We start from the raw sequence: 15,585 nt of genomic DNA, 5'->3' as shown, positions 1-15,585 counted from the left end.
GATGGGGGATTGGATCCAAGTCATGACTCAATGCAATCAGTTGGTTTCTATTACAGGATATGTATGAATTGGCTTGAAATGATGTGGATGTAAAGTGCTCTGTGACAACATTGTTGTGAAGTGGTGCTTTACAAATAAAGCTGAATTGAATTAAATTGAATGTCCTCCTTTCGTGTCTTTGCTGCTGAAGTTCTGGCTGAAGATGCAACCACCATTAGCAACTCTTTCTGCCGCTAGCTAGCACCGTTAGCACTTTCAGCAGAAGGAATAGCCATGTTAGCAAGAAGCAAAAGTACCAATTGTGCCAACTGTAACAGCTGAAATGTGTTTGGTGAGACTTATAGTGAAGATACAGACAGAATGATGTATCTCTCAGTTGTTTGTGCAACAAATAAATGGAAAACTAACACAGGAATTGATGCATATTTCCTACCTAATGCTACGTCAATGATTCACAGCGACAGCATTAATGTACGTGCTAATTTCAAACCAGTTAGTAGAGAGAAGTGGAAGCAGTTGAACTGCCTTTCCTGTCCAAGTTTCTTTATGTTTGTGTTGGTTTGTGTGGCCCTTGCAGTGTGAGGGCTTGTGCCTGTCTGCAGTGAGACCTTGGACTCAGATGTAATTAGACTTGGTAATGATGTGGCATATTTACAGCCTAAGCCCTCTGCTAATGATAAATGCACTTGACGTATGTAGTCCACACAGCGCTTCAAAAAGCCAGTGTGGGAAAGACTCCATGTTAGTTTGTCAGCCATCAGTGATAGATTATTCATTTATAACCAGGACCTTGTGCACATTCGACTCATGTCCTTAGAGATGCTTGGACTGAACATAGTTTGAACAGCAAACTAACCACTCTGGAAACACACTAAAATGAGTTTGATCGGCTCACTGTATCTTGGTGAAGAAAATGGCTTATATTGTGATTAAGGCTTGTATTTTAACTTAAGTTCCTGTTGGTTTGGATCCGACAGGTCTTATAAGACCAGGTGGATCTAAAACACCAAGTTTAAGTTACGCTTTTTTATGATTTTTTTAAATGGAACAAACTACTTCGGATTTTCTGAAAAAAAGTTCAACCATTGCACAAAAGACTTTAGTACCAACGTAAGGTGGAGGTTAGTAAAGCCCCTCTAACTTTACACAAACCACAACATGACAGTGATTTTGGCAGCAAATGAAGAAAAATCGATCTCACCATTCAGTCTTCGTAGGTTTCTTTTGCAACTACAGTGTGTCATGTCATTTTCTAAAACTCTAACCTGTCTGCGGAACAGCACAGTTAAGTCGTTGTCAAATGAGAGGAGGAATAAATAACAGTACAGTTACTGTCTGCTGGCTTTTGTTGGCTTATTGACAGGACACATCGGGAATCAAGGACCTGCGGAGCTTGGAAGCTTCTTTCAGCCGGTGTTAATATGAGCAGAGAGTAGAAAGCACTGCGTGCAGGTGTAAACACATGCAGGAAGGCCGGAAATCTAATCACTTACACCAAAACTGTTACAATACAGGTAGAAAACCTCCCTGTTTGCATTCTTACAAGCTGCAGGGTTTTTATTTGAGATGGTTTAGGAACATCATTATTTGTTTGCTTACAATTATGATTCCGATGGCTGTGATGTGATTATAAATGAATTATCGATGCATATTCTTTTCCTTGTGTGACGACTTGACTACTTTCTGAGGAAAACATGTAACATGATTTCGCATACTTGTCTGACAAACAGTGAAGAAGAAAAAATTGCTCATCTGTTGGCTAATATGGGAGAACTTCTCTTTCCAACGCAGAGTAAAACATGGAGCTGAATCAGATCCTGGCGGTACTGGGAGCTCTCAGGAAGCTCACAGCAGGAAGGACGCAAGACGGATGCTGAATGAGTTGTTGATGGGGGAAAATCTGCAGAAGTTTCATAGTGGATCTTCAATCCTTTGGTGTTAATGTGAACTACAAAGAAAGTATGGCTCATTTACACAAAGCCTCCAACTCATCCAGTGAATTTAACACTGAATTCATCAGTGAAATATTTAGTCCATCCTGTAAGTCCTGTCAGCTGCCTTCTACCTCAGTTCTTCACTGTGTGTATGTTTGTGCTTGTCAAAACCCCAGTGTTTGCTCTGATAATTATTGTTTGACAAGTTTTGCCTGGGAGTACAAATATCTCAGATCACACTGTACAAAGTTTAAATTGAAGGGGGAATTATACACAGTACTGTTACTTTCTGTAAAGGTGTATTTGTCCGTTTTGTGGGGGGAGTCTTCACAGGACTGACTTACAGACGTCAGCATTATGTCCTCGGATCTTGCACAGTGTGCAGAGAATGCCACAGCTGCAGACATAACTGAATATTTTGTCCATCTGATCAGGATTCTACTGGACAAGTTTGGTGTTTCTTTCAGCTTAACTTAAGCATGAATCTTGAGGCAGTGCCACTAATAACCACTTCCAAGACAGTCAGTACAGGAGGTGTCAATGGGCCTCTTTCACAAATATCTGCCTGTACATTTTCTTAAATTTGTTCATGAATTGTACTTTGAAAGATTGTTTTTTTTTTTTTTTTTTTTTTTAAATCCTTCTGTCAGGTGTTTGTGTCATGATGTGGTGTTTTGTGTTTCTCCTTACTTCTGGTTTCCTGTTTTGGTTTGTAGTTTTCCTTGTTTAGTTCTCTGGTGTCTAGGTTCCTGTCCATTAGTTTCACCTGGTTTGATTTTCTGATTAGTTTAACCTGTGTCTTGTTGTGTTCTGTGTATCTATACAGTTTTTGTTTCGAGTTGCTGGTTCATTTTGTTGGTTTTGTTTGGTTAGCCCTGGCTTTTGTTACTCAAATTAAAATCACGTCTGATTCCTGCATCTTGGCTTCCGATTCCCCACCGCCTCCATGACAGTTTGTAGACTAGATCTGGGTGGATCGATCCAAATATTGATTGTATTAATACCAAGACTTGTACCGGTATTGTTTGACATCAGTGTGATGATAGAAGTATTTTCTTGCAGAGTGCTTTGGGAGAAAAAAACCAACAAATGTGAAAAGAAGCCAAACAAAAGCTGACTTTGATTTTGTTTAGCTAATTTGCATTTTCTACTTTATTTTTCTCAATGTTGTTATGTCAGTGATGTTACTTACTAAATGTCTTGCTTGTTCCATCCAGGGCAAAACCAGAACTTCTGAATAGCACCCAATGAAGATCTTAAGAGTAATAATACTTGAAAATGTTTTTTTCTGTAACTCTGAGGAAAGCAGCGGCTTCATTTAAAGATTGGCCCCAAGTTCCAGAACTAACCAGACTCAGCAATGAAAACTTTGTAGCATCACAGGATCATCACGTTCAGATTATTGTGAGGTGTACTTCTGAGGCAGCTGAAGTGGAAAAAGTAGCTTGGATGCAAAAAGGGTCTCCAGACACCAACTTGATGAGTAATAAAACGGTTTATTATAAAAAGTCAGGCATCAAAAACAGATCTGCAGAACCCATGAGGACTTCTGAGTCGAATGCAGAAAATCACTCTGACCATCTGTATCAGCATGCTCTTACAGAACGTAGGCAAAGACATTCCTAAGCTCCTATCTGGGGCAATCATAGAGACATATCACACTCTGCATGTACGGGGCATAGATGTCATTGATCCTTTGACGGTAAACAGACCAGTATAGCTGAAGTTAGACAATGCAGATTGTGGCCCCCTCCCAAAAAAAACCCCAAACAAACAAGAGAAAACTAGTAGAATGAGATCAAGCTGCGCTTTGTTGCCACATGCTAATAACAGCTCATGAATTGTTAAATACTTTTTCTAGATTTGAGGTAGGAGGGGCAGCTGTTCTGCCAACAACAGATAATTAGTTTTATTGTTAATATTTTAGACTTATAAATTGATATATTCTCAACTTATGCCTCTAAATAAAGTCACAAGTCATGGCACATGATAGTGATCTGCGGATCCCAGGTTTGCTTGGTTGATTTAACTGCAGCAATACCCTGCATGTTTCTATTTTTACCTCAGTGAGGATAAAAACCACCGCAGGAGACGACATGCTGATAATCAGGAAGTTTACAAACTGTGGCGGTATAGTATGAGTAGTGCTGCTTATGGTACAGTAACTGCTAACACACAACAAATGTTAATGTATTCAGTCAGTTTACATAATGTATGTGGTCTAAATTAAATAGAAGAGTAAAGGAATATCATTATGCATTACTATTGATGATCATTACAGCTATATCAATAAAAAAAATAAAATTTTCCATTACAAGTTCTAATAATTTTTTTAAAGGTAGAGTATGTAAGATTTTCAATCTTTTCAAAATAAATTAACTAAAAAAAAAAAACTACAATCATAATTAGATGGTTTTTTAAACATGTAGGTTCCAGTCTGTCCATATTTGATGCGTTATTAAATTACAAGTTGAATTAATGACAACGACCCTTCTTGAATGTTTTCTGACCAGTAAAAAAAAGTACTTTTTTCCACCAGTAGGGGTGGGGGGGGGGAAGCCCATTTATTGCAGAGCGGCTCTGAGCTACAGCTCCCAAGCTATTCCTGCCCTCATTGGAGCTGGCAAGGAGGAGGGGTGAGTTTTGCTCATTACTGCCAACCTGTGGTCGTTTGTAGAGGTAGCAGTTTTGTGGTTTTGCTCACGACCTGGTGTTTGCCACCTGGTGGTGGAAAGAATCGACTTGTAATCTTACATACTCTGCCTTTAAAGCAAAAACTTGTCTTGGTTTTTAAATCTTGTCATCTGGCTGTTGTTGGTTGCTACGGGCAACCTTCGGCTGTGCTGGATTCATAAACCCCATCACTAATGACCACGTTTTTGCTGGTGATGTAGCTTGAACCCATCTGCTCATCTTAGTCTTATAAACAGGAATTATTGCGAGCATCGTTTCCATCTGTTGCTTCAGCATGCCAAAAGTCATGTGACCACACCACAGGAGGCCTCGTGATGTCATCTGTGCATTTTGAGCTGCACCGGGAATTTCAAAGAGCTGAGCTGTCAATGTTTTCAAGGATTCATGCTGTCATTTGGTTTTAATAGCAAATTTCTGTCTTTTAATAAAGAAAACAGACTGAATGAAAGCGTCACATCAGGAGGATTTTAGATTCATTTACACTTTCATGGCATACCATGCCCTGGCATACTTTCATATTCATGTATTCACAGTGACAAGACTGAATAAATTCACATATTTGCTGGATGTACATGCATGTGAATTTATTCACATACATGTGCGTACAGCACACACACTTTCACAAAACATATAGGCTATAGTTAGACAGGAATATAGAATACAACTGATTAGTGTAGAGAATGAGAAGCCACTGAGGAAATTAATTCAGGAGGTCGTCACCAGGTGGAATTTCACATTTTCCATGCTGCAGCGCCTACGCGAGCAGCATGGACCTGTTGGAGCAACGATGGCATATCTCGCCACTGAGGCCAACACCAAGTAATTCCAGTGATTCATATGATTCAGGATGAACTCATAACAAAATCATCAGGACTAAAAAATCCCACAGCCATTGAACTAATATCTGCTACCTTTCTGCATATAGATGACAAGGACTGACACCTGGATTGGAGCAACCCAGTCCTCTCTCACACACATTCCTGATGAATGTTTCTGCTCTAATTCTGCGCTGCTACCGCCACAGACTGCCGCTTTCCGTTTACAGCTGTGATCGGCATTTCAAGTTATTTCCATGTCCTTCACTTGGGGCACAGTAATTATAGCCAAATTGTTTTGTCTTTTTAATGAAAGAAGTTAGAGTTACCTTCTTTCCTCCTTTTACAGTCATGACTATGTTCACTTATTCTTACATTCCATGTCTGCTCTTCAACTGTGCACAGAAATAAAAAATCAAGTGTTTTCTGCACCCTATCTCATGATGCTTCTTTCAAATGAATCTGTTTAAAATGACATGCAGACGAGCATGTTTAGCTATAAATGTCACGGTGGATCGTTGCCATCAGAGGACAGTTTTGTAGCATCATTTAACTACATCAAATGTAGTTCTGGGTATTTTCTCTGGCGTTAGGATTTTGGTGAAACCATAATCAACATGAGTAAATCCTCGGTCACATGGGGACAGGTGTAGCGGTGAACCGTGCATTTAACAGTGGCAGTGAGCCAGAGGCTTGACATTGTAACAGAGAGATGCTGTGCTATCTACACCCCCAACCACCTGCTCTCTTTTCTTTCTTGCCATCCTGCCTGGGGGGTCACAGTGGACACACTCAGAAGACCTCTGCTTACACTCACAGGAATCCAACTCAAATACATGGATCTTCTTAATCCACTCAGCGTGTGTGTCAGTCGCATTGTGCACATTTAAACTTGTGTAGCCATGAGTGCATGCATGCGTGTTCTTGTGTGTGTGTGCATGAAAATACGCTGGTCTTGCCCCCCAGGGGGTGGGATGGTAGGATGGTTGGGGCTAGGTGTGGGCTGACATGACAGCATTGGGGCAGAGAAGGGCCATTCACTGCAGCGCCATCTGTGGCCCTTCTGTTCCTTCACTATTTGACCTTTGACTGTCTTTAGGTGTTACATGACAAGGATATCTGAACCATGGGCCCTTTAAGACTGCTAATGCTGCACTCTCAGTAAACAAAGAGGTTAGCATTGTAATGGAAATGTACATTAAATGACTCACACCTCGAAGCAAAGGTCAAATGACTTCTGACTACAAGAGTGTGTTTCTGAGTGTGCAGAAGTTTTTTTCCTCTACGGTGGCTGTGTTTCGCATTAGACACAGTGCTAAAGAGAGAAAGAAGCAAGAAGCTGTCACTTCATAGCACAAATTTGGGTGTAATATCCCAAAGTCAGCCAATTCACTGAGGAGGGGAGAAAGAGAAAATTAAGCATCTGCTTCATTTCCCTAACTGGCTGTAGCCAAGCTCATTACGGAGAACTATGCTCTTCCAGAGAGGATCCCTGAAAGCAGGGTCCTCACTGAAACACACAGACAGCCAGTTAAAAATGCAAGCAGACTATCAAACCTGCATCACAGCTCACCTCCTTTTGTCAAAGAAAATCTCTTTGTGTATTCACACAGCAGATGAGTTACATCCAGTGACCAATACTTTAAAAAACCTTTCATGACATCAGATGCTCCTGACGTTGCTACCTTCATGTGTTTCCAATGAATATGAACATCCCTCATTAACCTCCAAGGTGAGCTGCGAGCCTGACTTAAACAAAGCTCCCCGTCAGGCTGTTGCTGCCTGCTAAGATTTCTGGGTCACTAAATGTGAGAGCTGAGCTCATACTAAGGTGGAGGCTGCTGTCGCAGAACAGATGGGGTGCAGAGACTATCTGCAGCAATGGCGACTGGAAAGTTTTCTGTTGAAGAGGTTAGTTAGAGTGCGAGGAATCAATTAGATTTAGATCTGACAAAGTTCCTAAAATTCATTAGTGACAGCTTAATTACAACCAAACAATGGCCTGATAATTGCATCTGTAATGATGAATACAGTCACTGCAGCAAAAGGAGAACACAATCATCGTCTAATAGCTTATTACTGAGTTGATACAATTGGCCGTTCTGTAATGAGAGGCGACAGATGGAAGGAGCCCAACGAGAGCAGCGACAGGGCTTGTCGTTAGAGAGTCTTCTCATGACTCTGACAGAGTACAACATGCATGGCTCTTAGTGAGCAATACCAATGAATTCATAAGCTTTTCAAGTAAATGCTGACTGGCTTAGTTAATACAATGCAAACTGATTACCTTGCAAAAAGTGTGTTGGCTGAAATTTTTATGAAAAAAAAAAAGAAAATGAGGGCTCTCTGACCCGGTTTGCATAAATTTTACCTCTGCATGTGTATTTAGGTGTTGCTGAGCAAAAAACACTGAGGATCTAGTTTGTGTAAAGAAGCGAGAGGTTTGCTCATGTATTTGTCTTGGTATGATGATGATGATGATGATGATGATGATGATGATGACGATGATGACGACAAAGTCTTGGCAGGAATGAGGACCTTGTACATCAGTGATCCTATCCACCTTAGAAAAATTGACAGTGAGGTTTCTGCCACAGAGAGGACAGCGTTCATCAGTAGAATGCCTCAGAGCAACATCAGGGACTAAATTGGATTTGAAGCACGTCATTGGAAGCTATGGGAGACAGGGTCACCCTTGACTGCAGGTAGGTAATTTTAGACGTTGTGCTGTCAAAACATAGATCTCAGAGGTTTCTACATGTGCTGCTGGAAGGTTTTTTGTGGATCTGTATGCAGAACTCCCCTCAAGTTATTTTTTCTTGTTTTATTGATGTGATGGCTGTAGTTTAGGAAGTAGAGTGTACTTACGTTGGAAGTTTGCTGGTTTGATCCTAAACTTTTACTATCTGCATTTCAAAGTATGCTAGAAACTAGAGCTGTGACGATATGCTCTTGTCCCGATTTGATTTGATTCGATTCTGATTTTTTGGGTGCCGATTCGATTTAAATTGCGATTTTCACAATTCTTCGATATTGCTCATTTTGTAGATTAAAACCAAAATAAATGTATAAAACTTTTTTTTGTACATTGTTTTTCTTGATTTCATTTAGGAAAAAACAACACAGGAGCCAGACCGTTATTCTGCTGCTACAATGCTAAAGAAGACAAGTAAAAAGATCAATAAAAACAGTAAAAATGACCAAAATTTTATAACGGATTTTAAAATTGTCAAGCAAAAAAATCCTGATTTTTCGATTGGATTTTCCCACCCTTACTAGATACTAAGCTCTTCATTCATTGAAGTCCAGGAAACTGATGCAGCTGAACAGCTGCTCCAAGGCAATGTACCAACCTGCAGAGATCGGTTTCTTTAACTGTCGGACTTCACACACATAGACTGGCAAAGACATAGCCACAGATCCTTCTCATACCCTCGATAATCAGTGTCAGTGCTGCTCATTGGGTAGAGCAGGGATGCCCAAGTTCGGTCCTCAAGATCTACCATCCTGCAACTTTTAGATGCATCTCTTCTCCAGCCCACCTGATTTAAATAGCTGAATTCATCTTCTGCATGACCTCTAGCTCTGCAGAGGTCATGCATTTGATTCAGATGTGTTGGACAAGGGTTGCATCTAAAAGTTGCAGGATGGTAGATCTCGAGGACCAAACTTGGGCACCTCTGGGGTAGAGGCCTCAGGGTGGCATTCTGAAGGAGGAATAAGAATAAAAATGAATTTATGGATTTATTCTGCACTCCATCTCCCTGCACAGTCAGTAGCACTGTGCTCGTTTTCTTTTGTCTGGAAGCTCTAGTGGATTTGGATGGGTTTTTTGTGCAGAGCTTATCTTATCTTATCTTATCTTATCTTTTTTTTCTTTTCTTTTCTTTTCTTATCTTATCAAATTCCTGAGCAGAAGTCCGTTTTAACTGATTGCTGCCGGTTTGGAGGTGATAGTGAAGCGGGGACACCAGACCATAACCAAACAAAGAATATCTGCCCGTTAGTGTCGTGGTATATTATATCCACGGGGAAAGCCATAAACCTCCTCATTATTTGTCTTGCACACCTTTGCTTGTGTGAAATGGTGCTGTCCACATGACTGTTAATGCTGGGAAAGCCCATGAGAACGGCAATGTGCCATGCCTTGACAGATGTCAACATGCAAACAATTGTCCTTGTGTGAACCTCCAGTGAGTTGGGTGATTTGTGTGTATGCATGATGTAACTGGTAGGAAATACAGAGTCCTTGAGAGAACTTTAACATTGACATCATGAAGCAAAGGAAATGTAGTGTGAAAATACTACTACTACTACCACTACTGCTACTACAACTACTACCAATAATAATAATCATATTATTGATCATTTGATTGAAGAAATTTTACTTGAGGCTGGAGGTCAAATCAACTGCTAAGACTTTCCTGTCTGTGAACAGAATTTGATTGTGGGGTAATAAAGTTTCATTGACGTGTGGGGATAGTGATGCAGCGGTTACCACTGTGGCCTCACAGCATGTTGGGTCTTCTGAGGGGTTTGATCTGTGATCTTTCTGCGCAGAGTTTGCATGCTTTCCCCATGTGAGTGTGTGTTCTCTTTGGGTACTCTAGCTTCCTTCCACCGTCCAATGCATGTTCGGTTCATCGGTCACTCTAAATTCTCCCCAGGAGTTGTTGTGAGTGGCTGTTTGTCCCTCTGATCCTGTCCATAAAAAGCTCCTGTGTCCCCCTGACCTTGATTTAGAATAAGTGCTTTAGAAAAGGAATGGATGACAAGCTTATCATGTGGCTTAATGGTCTTTAACTACTAAACATGGCTCCATATTTACTATGTTTTTGCAGCTGGTGCAAAAAATTTTGTGGTTCTGTAGAATTATCCTTCATATTTGCAGACAAGCTGGTGTGATGAGTCAGCTTCTGGAAGCTGCAGTCAGAGAGCCTTTTGAGCCTGGCATTTGTGTAAATATATTAATGAGATTCAGACAAAAGAACTTCAATAATTTACTCAAAGTTATTTAGCAAGATTTGTACCATGTGATTGACTTCTAGTAGTAATTGACTTCGGTTATTTATTGCTAAACTAAACTATATAAAAATTAGAGCTTGACTTGGATGTGGTTGTTGCTGAGAGGGGAGACTCAGGTGTTGTGCAACATTGCCAGGAGCAGAACGTGAGTGAAGGATACGATTGTTCATTCAGGTAAATGTGTGAGAAGAATAAGGTATCAGAAACTATTAGAGCACGTTAGTTTTAACTGACTAGAGGAAATAGGAATGACGTGACAATCACTACAGCTATTTGTTTTTACCTATATATGTTTTTTACTTTTTATTTCATAATTTTTTTTTTACTCGATTCAACATCTCGTGTGTAACTTTGTCTTGATTTTCAATCTTGTCTTCAAAAATAATAGAGAAAGACAAATTCAGGAGCACTTAGTCTCCCGCAAAAAAAAGTTCATTCATTCATTTTCCAAACCGCTTATTCCAATTCAGGGTTGCGGGGAAGCTGGAGCCTATCCCAGCTGGCTTTGGGTGACAGGCAGGGTACACCCTGGACAGCTCGCCAGTCCATCGCAGGGCCACACACAGAGAGATGAACAACCACACTCATGCTCACACTCACTCCTAGGGAGGATTCAGAGTGACCAATTAACCATGTCTTTGGATGGTGGGAGGAAGCTGGAGTACCCGGAGAGAACCCACGCATACACGGGGAGAACATGCAAACTCCACACAGAAAGGCCACTGACCAAACCAGCCAAGGATCGAACCAGCGACCTTCTTGCTGTGAGGCCACAGTGCTAACCACTGCGCCACCGTGCAGCCCGCAAAAAAAAAAGTTGTTTGTGAAATTCAAAGGATGATTAGTTTTTGGCATGAATGTGGAAATTGGTGTAAAAGTCAGTAGTGTAGTGTTTTAAGCACAATGATAGTGCAGCTGTTCGCGGGTTCAATTCCTGCTTGTCCATTTTGACAAATCATGTCAGATCGTTGTGCTTCTTCTTACTGTCATGTAAGTTGCTTTAGATAAAAGCAACAGCTTAATGACTGTAGAATAGAATAGAGCAGAATATTTTGCCCTTTTTGTGGATCCAATTTACACCTTTATGCCAAAAACACCATAAAATGTCCATAATTTGTTTTGTAAAATTGCAAATTAGGCTCATTTTATGATGTTTTTGGCTTCTGGACCACATTGGACTTTGTCCTGACAAAAAACTACAACACTTACTCTTCAAACCTGAACTGAAATATCACAAATAGAATAAAGGTTTTACAAATCAGAAACTCAAAAATGAAACTGTACTACCATACACAACCCACAAAGCAGCAAAAGAAGATGGCTCTAGAATAACTTTTTGAAGAAGAGGACAGTGAGCCCCCCTATCTCTGTAACACAGTGATGGAGATCCAAATATGTCGAAGTCTTCTTCACATTCCACCTAAAGACAGTATTCCTCTCTGGTGGATGAAGAAGGACACATTGCCGATGTCATCAGCTTTAGCTGAGAAGTATCTCGGTGTCCAAGCTTCCTCCACCCCATCTGAGAGGTGTTCCCCACAGCTGGAGACACCTTCAGTCCTGAAAAATCTCATATCCTTCCTGAAAAGGCAAACATGCTCATTTTTCAGCTAATAATGTGCAAAAGTTAAGAATTGCAAAGAATTGAAATGTTCATTTAAAAGTTCTTACTTTTTAGCTGAATCCAGCTTTGTTGGCGTTCACTAAAAATGTTGGTGAATACTTTAAATGAATGTTTTATTCCAACCAAAACCGTTTGTACTTTATTCAATAACTCAATGAGAAGAAATGAGAGCCGTTAGGGACCTGAATTGACATCAATAATGAAACTGGAATCACTTAATGCCTAACAATTACCATCCCTGCATGCAATGCCATACGATACGATCCATACCATACCATACCATACCATACCATACCATACCATACCATACCATTTTTATTTATTTTTTTATTTTTTTCTTTTTACAAGAAATTGTACAACATTATATGAATGTCTAATCATATCCCACATTTATGAAAAGATAAAACATTTCTAATGTACTTTAAAAAAAAAGAAGAGGAATCTTGTGAAATTTCTGTGGAAAAGATTTTTTCAAAACTAGTCTGAGCCAATGAGTACTTTTTTAAAAATATTTTACTCCACAGGTCAGCAGGCTATAGCAACAACATTGTTTAAAAAAATGTTTGGCAGAAATGTTGTACAGCTCCAAGAAATGAAGTACACCTGTGTCTGGTGAACTACTGGCTAGGAATCATAAACACATGAGCTTGTTAGGGACTCAATGCTAATTTGCTGGTTAGCTGCAGCTAAGCTAAGCCACACCTGAAGAGCAACACTTTATTTTAGCCTCTTCTGCAGAATGGACACTCAGTGGCATTTTTTAAATCATTTTCAGCCACAGACATGAATGGTTGTCTTTCTGTGTTGGCAGTGGCATGGACTGGCGACCTGTCCAGGATGAAGCCCGTGACCCGCCTGCTATAAGGCTGGGATTGGCTCCGATTTCCACGTGGCCCCGAATTGGAATAAGTGGTGAAGAGAACAAATGAATGAGTTGGTTTAGTAAATTTGGGCTTTCAGCCTTATGAGCCCATGTGGACTTGGCATAGCCTTAGGTATAGCTCTTAGGTGCTGTCTAAGTGACCTGACACCATGTGCGCTGATCGTTTTGGACAACCCGACTGCTCTGTCAGCTGGTTATCAGTCAACCATCTGTTCACATTCCAGGACAGAAGTCAGAGAGCTCCTGGATTTCTTGTTTGACTGTGGGGCAAATTCACAACACACCACTGCTCTCTGAGCTAAATATTTTATAATTTGTCATTTTTCCCCAGTGTTTTCTCACCTGTTTTATTTTCACCAGACATTACTGGGTTTCACCACGTTATTCTTCAACTTCATTGGTTTAACACCAGGTGCTCACCTTTAACGGTATTCCTATACATTTATCTAGTTTTCTCCTTATTAATGTCTATTTGATAAAAATGTCTGCAACGTTAAAGTCCATTTGGATCCTTCCACCACTCAGCTGAAACTGGACCATTGCTAGTGTTTGTGCAACAACTTGATTGGCTGATATGTTTCCTGGCTGAGGAAATGATTGACATGTGTCATCTGACTGTCATCTCTGTTTATTATCCTGCCATACATTTCTTTTGGGTTGGATCTCTTTTCCTGACCACGTGGTTAGCACAGTGATAAGTTTCAATAGCAATGCACATAGGCTGCAGTATCTATATCTGCACTGAATGACTCCTGAGGAAAGCCTGATCAATGATAAAAACATGCTTGTTTAAAAACTGTAGAGGCAACAATACATCTTTCTGGAAATTTGCAATGTATCACTTCTTTATATATAGTAAATAGGGGTATAAATTTATCCTATGTAATATGACAGTTATGTTGATTTGAGAATATATTGTTGGAGTTGCATCTTTGACAAAAAACCAAACAAAAAGAACCCACCAAATTTCAAGGCTATTAACTTTTTAATTTACTTTCAGTATGTTCAACCACAATGTGTTGCTAAAGCAACGTGTGAGAGGTGTGCCACAGTTTGCAGTACCGAGCATAATGTTTACTGCATATGTTTAAAATTCCCACAGCACTGGTAGCACCTCATTAGTTCTTAGCTATGAGCTTTGTTTCCATCAGCTGGTGCAGGATGGGATGCTTAACTGTGATGTTGCATTAATAAAGCCAAACGTAACCTTATTTGTGGGTTGGACAATGCTTAATTCATAAAGTAGGAGGTCTGGGAGAGCAGACTAATAAATTGGGGTTGAAGTGATGGAACATACAGACACACAACAAAAGCCACTGCTAAGTTACTAACAAAAGTAAATCCTAACATCACTGCGTGCATAACCGACTATATTTCTTTTAATTTCAGAACACTGGCGTGACAAATCAATTGTTTGAAGCAGGATAAATCCCGTGATCTTTCTGCACATGTCAGACCGGACCATTCTGCTTACATGTTAGTGCATCTACATGCTAGATTAGAAGAGGTTTGTTTCCACGGAAACAGCTAGCCTGAAATTTTAAACCGGGATGATTTCAAACCAAATGGGGTGAAAGTTTTCATATAAATGTGGCTAGCGTTGACTGCAACCAAGAGGTCTCTTCGTCCATCTGGGATCAATTCTCCATCATTCTCCTGGTATTCCCTGAATGCCCTTTAGGCTTTATGAAACTACAACCCAAAACACACAACAGAGTGTGGGTTTGTTGACTTGTTGTGACCTCCTACTGTCTTTCAACGCATTTCAGCGTTGTAGGCAGACTGTATGTGTGTCAATCTCTTTACCTAGCAGACATGTTTTTACTTTTATTTCTTAAAAAGAAAAAAGAGAAAAAAATCTACAGTCTTGTAGATGCACCTATTATGTTAGCAGAACATTTCTACACATATCATGTGGGCTTTGCAGCCTTCAGGCAAATAGCCTAATTGCTGCATCCACTTCGTCTCAGTGTAAATGCTGTTTCCTGACAGCTTCCCCTGCTCCACCTCCAGATGAATCCATTTCTTGGGGACAATTTATGAATAGATTTAGACTCTGCATCCTCATGTCTCATGACAGTTAACAATATCTGAGATTTTTTATTATAACCTCACCTACTACATGGCCCAGTATACTTGGCAGCTCAAACTGTTTTTACAGCCTGGCAAATATTTCTTACACCCAGAGAAAAAAAATAGTCCAAAAGGTCTTGAATAACAAGTGAATGAGACGGCAAACAACTGAAATGATGTAGTTAATGGTTCAGTTTGGGAAGTGGGGAGTATTTTTCTGCATAAGTTCAGTCAGTAAGAAAGTCCTTTTTCTTTTATGTAATATTTATTTACTTATCTTATATTTTGCATTTGTTTTTATTTGAAATAATTTAATAAAAGAGTGTATTTAGGAGTGTGTTCCTAAGATCCTATATTTGCTCATAATGTTTGTCAGAGGAACCAGATCAAAATGCAAAAGGAATCCACAAAGAAATGTGGAACTTAAAGCTGGCAAACAGCTGACTTTTAGAATTTTAAGTAGTTGTGATGACTTGTTGTCCCTTTGTAAAAGTCTTGTTCAGTTTATTGTGTGTAAGAATGTTGTTTTGTTTGTTT

This window comes from Telmatherina bonti (assembly GCF_933228915.1).
Source record: "Telmatherina bonti genome assembly, chromosome: 6".
Taxonomy (NCBI): Eukaryota; Metazoa; Chordata; class Actinopteri; order Atheriniformes; family Telmatherinidae; genus Telmatherina; species Telmatherina bonti.
This window is presented reverse-complemented; position numbering follows the sequence as displayed.